A 6,045-nucleotide genomic window follows, 5' to 3' on the forward strand; every position below is an offset into this window, starting at 1 on the left:
AAATATGGCCTGCACTCCTTGGTCCTACATGCATAACTTTACATTTGGTTGTATTAAAACACATTTTATTTGAATGGACCAAACGTACCAGACAGCTCTATGGGATTGTTCAACCTTTTCTCATCATCTACAGATTTTATCAGTGGTGAGTTTACTTCCAGAGTGTTAATGGAAACATTGGGTCTGGTGGCAATCACTGTGGAACTTTGACTTATTGAGATCTATCAGGCAATTGTTCCATGTAATGTGTGCTTCATATACATTGTGTTATGCTAACCAGAATACCATATGGTATTTAGTCAAACGCCTTACAAAATCTTTTACACTTAACAACAAAACTTATAGTGTCCTCAGAAAATGAAATCCAGATTAATAGGATTTATTGTCCATAGAACCATGTTGAATTGCATCCTAGTCCTTTTTTAAGACGGCAGACACTAAGTGTACAAAACCCAGCCCACCTGCTTCCACTCCATAATCTCCTCTGCCAAAGTTGAGGTGATAAGAGTGCACTAGCGGCACCACTCGCAAGATCTCAACATCTCAAGAGAAAGGCAACAGCATTAGGGAGCTTGTTCACTGATGTGTTTCCAGATTTGGAAAATCCAGCAAGGGAGCAGGTGACTAGGACTTTTTTTTAGGATCAACCACAAAAGTAATATGGAGCCAGTGCAGACACAACGTAAGTCAGACATACGTTGTGAACACAAAGAGGCTAAGTCAGGAGAGGGGTAAAGGAGATGAGAGTTGTCACAAGGGATGTTACGAGATGGGATGGGACAAGTGGATAGTTTAGAGGAGGGGAGAGTGGTAGAAAGGGAAAGGGGGAGGTCACATTGTTTTATCAACTTACTCTTAGAAGAAATCAGTAAGAACTGTAAGAGCTGCACTGCTGCACCTACACCAGCTTATTTGACTAGCCCTTCAAGGCCAGGTACTTAATATTTATGCAACATGGTGCCTAAAATGGGCCCCCCCCAGGTTTTGCCCTATGTATTCAGGGTTTAGTGTAGATACCATGCTCCCTTTCTCTAGCCCTTTCCATAGCACTCATTAAGATGGTGCTTGTTGGTGTCATTTATTTTAGGACACACAGGTTCACACTGCTGCTATTGTTGTAATGAGAAGTGTTTCACTTCATGTATTCGGATGAATCTCAGCTCTGTGTGCTGATCTGAGACCGACACGGGGTTCTTTCTATTGGGTTGTATTGTATTGGGATTGTCTGTCCTGTTAATCAGAAAACAAATGATATTTGTGTCAGTGAGTGAAGTGAGAGACTGAGCACTGGGATGATGAATGCAAACTTTGAGAGGAACACAGAACTTGTGTGCATTGAACTGAGCATTGTAACATGCTGCTCTCTCAGCTGTTCCTCAAGGCCAAGGGAAGAAAAGAGGCAGCCAACTCATTCAGCACTCCAGAACCCAAGTGGCAGGCTTTGCAGGCGGACAGCTGCTGCTGTATTACCCCACCCTTCTCCTGCAAGGTAGTCAGCTGCTCTAAATCCTGCTCACAAGCCAGTCTTGTAAGCAAGTAGCTAGGAATTACAGCCCGTTGCACCTCTCCCTTCATGAATTGTGAAGGCTACTTTCAGTGAAGCTCCAAACAAATTTGCAAGGGAAATGCAGTTAACATACCACCAGCTCTGTCCACCAGCTGGGCTCCATGATCAGCTTCCTTATTCCCAGCAGCCCCAAGCTGTTTGTTGCCTTTTGCTTCTTAAATGCACTAGGGAGACTAATTCTTGAACTGTAATGCCAAAAGGGACCACTGGATCAAACAGCTGGACCTTTAAATGCCACTCAGTTTTGAGACTGGTAACTCATATTTGACCAGAGCTCATTTTGGAAAAAAGCACCCAGTCTTGATTTGAGGACTTCAGGAGAGGAGGGATTTACCACTTGGGCAGTTTATTCCTATGATTAATCACCCTCTTTGTTAATGATATGTCTGTTTGCCAATCATGGGCAACCGGTGTCAGGGTGACAGGTGCCCCCCAGTGACCAGTGAGCAACTGGGGAGGGTCCCTCTGCAGCTGATCTCACCGACTGGGAGGGGGGTCCCCCCGAAGCCGACTGCGCTGACCAGGAAGCGTGAGCGGTGTGCCCAGAAGGAGAAACCAAACAACAACTGCACACCCAGAAGTGGCACTTCTCCTGGCGCCCCCACTCCCTGGCTGGCACTCGTGGGGGGGGGCACCAGCACTCCTGCCTGCCCTCCCGCCCATCGCCTAAGCGGGGAGCGTTGGCTGGCACCAGCGCTCTCAGGAGGTACACATGCCCCCCCGTGCACCCCCTACACGTCGCCACTGTTCCCAATCTGAATTTGTTTGGTTCTAATCCAGGGGTGGGCAAAATGGCAGATCCAGCTGGCGGCTAGGTTCCATTTCCCAGCAGCCCCTGCCTGCATCGCTGCAGCCAGTTTTCTGGGGAGACCCCAGCAGCAGCAGCGCCATGACAGTGGGGTGCGGGGCAGGGTTTCCATGGAGACCAGCCCCAGCGGCGCTGGCAGGGCATGTGGCTGGGCAGGGAGCTATTCCACAGCCGGGGATGAGATCCTGCAGCGGTGACAGTGTGGTCTGAGGCCAGCAATCACTCTAAACACACCAAGAAAGCTGTAATATACAGCCAAGCCCTTCAACACCACCGAATTTGCACTGAGGAGAACACCCATGATCGTTACCTTGTAAAGTGCAAAAGGGCTTTCACCCAAAAAGGACACTCGTGTAGAGAGAGAGATCACACTTTTGAAAGAGCTGCTTGGAAACTACATGAAGAATTGCTGCAGTACAAAAAGAAAATCCCCATGAATTGCACACCATTAGTTGCCTCCCATATAGTTTCCCTATATGGAAAATTCTCAAACAATTGCAACCCATACTAGAAGAAGACCCCATTTTTAAAAAGAGCTTTGCAGAAATACCCATCCTAGCCTTTAAACAAGCACTGAACCTAGCCAATCTCATCACCAAAAGCAAAATTCCTATGACCCAAAACACACTAAATGGATCCAGACCATGCCAGGACAAGAAATGTAAAACCTGCCAATGTATCTCCATCACTCCCACAATAACCGCACTCCACAACAGAACCATCACCGTTCCTGGATCTTCATAGAATCACTGGGTCGGAAGGGACCTAGACAGATCATCTAGTCCGACCCCCTGCCATGGGCAGGAAGGGGCACTGGGGGTGGGAGGGGTCATAAGACCCCAGCCCGGTGCCTATCCAGTCTCTTCTTGAAGATTAGCTCTTAGACCCGCACCTGCAGAAATATCATGTATTTCATTCGGTGCACTAAGTGCCCCGATGGAAAATATGTAGGAAAAACCAAACAACTGCACACCAGAATGAATGCACACGGGAAATCTATCAAAGACAAAAACATCCAATTACCTGGGGGGGGCACACTTCCTACAACACAGCCACTCTTTCTCCAATCTCTCAGTTCTTATCCTCAAAGGGAATTTACAAAACACCGTTTGTAGATAAGCCTATGAATTGTACCTTATAAATCTACTGGATAGAAGAAATCATGGACTAAATATAGACATTGGACCTATGACACATTATGACCTGCCTGCCATCTGATAACCGCAGGTAACTTCCCTACATTTTACCAGCTACAGTCTGTCACCAGTTCAACATTCTCCCTTTCCCCAACACCTATCGTCTCCCATGGCCTCTGATCTTCTCTGCCACACACTTGCATATTCACAGACCAGCATTTTGCATATTGGCTTCTATTCCATCCAAGAGAACACAAAACACCAGCAGACTCTCCCTATGCCTGAAGAAGGGTGTTTGCACCTGAAAGCATGCAAAGAACAATTTTTCCAACTGTTTAGTTGGTCTAGTAAAAAATATCACATTTAGCCAAATAACTTTGTCTGCCCATGTCTTAGAGACCAACTCAGCTACAACCAACACCCCCTATCATCTCGGATTCACTACTGAGATATAGAAACCCACCTCCTATTGGCAAATGATATCAGCTCCATTTTTTGCTTGCCAAATTTTCTAACAGGTACCTTCATGTTTCCTCCCTTGTTAGTTTTCACACTTAGGAGAGCTTGCTAAAATCCTGCCCAAAACTATAGGTTTATCCTTCTTTAAGTCCTCCTTAACATTCTCTTTTTTCTAGTTGCCCACAGAATACTTGGCATTGGTTAACTGAAACTGTTCTGAAAGTGCTGTCCATCTTGTTCTTCAATACTGTCTCATTGTGTTTTGTGTTCCATGTACAAGTTTATATTCATCTGTTGTTTTTTGTCTTACCCTCGGCTAGTAAAACCTCTGAAATAGGGATAGCCTTTGTACTCCATATTTGCAAAGTGCCTACCAACATGTAGGAGTCTAGGTCAGGGATGTTACACATTGGGCCTCTAGGCCACATCAGCCTCACACAGCTGCTCTATTGAAATCCCTGGCTACCAGTGGACCACCAGAAGTTGGGAGGTGGCACTTGCCAGAGAATTTGGAGGCCTTTGGCCCCACTGGCCATTGACAGAGCTGCCCCCAACCCTTTCCCTGGACTCACTACTGCTGCCGGACCTCATGTCCCTTCACACCCACTGCTGCTGCCAATATTGGAGCACTACACCCCCTGACATCATCATGATGGCCATGGGAACCATCCCCATGCCCTTGGCTAGATCTGACCTGTGAGCAGCCCTGAAATTTGGATCCAGCCTGGACCCTCAGTTGAGTTTGATACCCTTAGTCTAGGTTGACAAATGAGGCTCCTAGTCACTATGGTAATACAAAGAATTTATTACTTTACATCATTATAATAAATAATAATCTTATTATGTAGGATACATAGGAACAACAATATTGGTGGGGGGAGGGCAGACTCCAAGTAGGGAGGCTGCCAAAAAAAAAAAAAGGATTTATCCATAGCCTCTGCGATAACAAGTGGTGGCTCACCAGGTTTTCAAGCTAGCTGCTTGCAGAAGTGCTATTACAGTGCCTGACCACTATGCAGTGGAAGAATTGAATTGGAATGGATTGAGCAAAAGGAGATGAATGTGAGTAGGGGAGTAAGTGCACAATTGGTCGAATGGTGTCTTGTACACACATGTGTAGTTACTCTTCAATTTCTTTTTCTAGGTAATTATCCTAGAGTGGAGTGACATAAACCAGTTTAGCGCTATGCATCATTATCTATTCTACTTTTACTCCAGAGTACAATCAAATTTACTCTCTGGAACAATGGTTTTCAACCTATGGTCTGTGGACCCCTGGGTGTCTGCAGACTATGTCTAAGGGCTCCATGAAAGATGACCATGGTCAATCAAAAGTATGTGAATACCCACACTTACAAGTCAAAGAGTTCACGCCTCTGTTTGAGGTTTCCAAAGGGGTCTGCACCTCCATTCAAAATTTTTTCGGAGTCCACAAATGGAACAAAGGCTGAAAACTACTGCTCTACTAGTTAATGTGTGTGCAGGTGCATTTTCCTTAATTCTCAGTTAAGACATGTCAGTAACACTGAGATCAACAGATGGTCTCTTAAACGTGGCATCCCTTTAGATTCCTACATTTGCTGTGTTGCAGTTCTTAAAACACACATATTGTTTTCATTTGGCCAGTTTTCTGTCTGCCACAGTATGCAACCAGAAGAAAACTCCATCTGCTTCCTGGAACATTCAAACTGATACAACACCATGTCTGAGTGCCGTTACCCATCTGCCACACAGGCTGCCACTCATTATATCTAATTACTTGTTCTAAAGCTGTTTAAGCTTGTCAGTATTAGCAATTCACTCTACCAGGCTAGCTAGAGGTGGTGAAAGGGATTTCCACATGAAATGTACAATAGATAAGATGAAGCATAGATATCATGTGGGCATGACTTTTCATAGAATCATAGAAGTCAGGTGGGAAGGGACCTTGTAGATCTTCAAGTCTGACCCCCGCCTGGGGGGGAGAAAAGACTGGACTCAAATGAGTCCAGCCAGGTAGTCATCAAGCCTCTTCTTAAAGACCCCCAGGGTAGGAGCCAGCACCACTTCCCTTGGAAGTTGGTTCCAGCTCCTAG

At 45.7% G+C, this 6,045-nt stretch overlaps 1 long non-coding RNA gene across 1 annotated transcript in view; it reads left to right on the top strand.

The window, feature by feature from the left end:
* The first annotated feature begins 333 nt into the window (after window positions 1-333).
* Window positions 334-6,045, top strand: part of LOC109321769 — a 20,078-nt gene continuing 14,366 nt past the window's right edge. The window contains exon 1 of the long non-coding RNA XR_002104170.1: window positions 334-344. This is a non-coding gene — a long non-coding RNA (uncharacterized LOC109321769). The remainder of the gene's footprint in view (window positions 345-6,045) is intronic.

This window comes from Crocodylus porosus, unplaced genomic scaffold (genome assembly GCF_001723895.1).
Source record: "Crocodylus porosus isolate Cpor-Errol unplaced genomic scaffold, CroPor_comp1, whole genome shotgun sequence".
Classification (NCBI taxonomy): Eukaryota; Metazoa; Chordata; order Crocodylia; family Crocodylidae; genus Crocodylus; species Crocodylus porosus.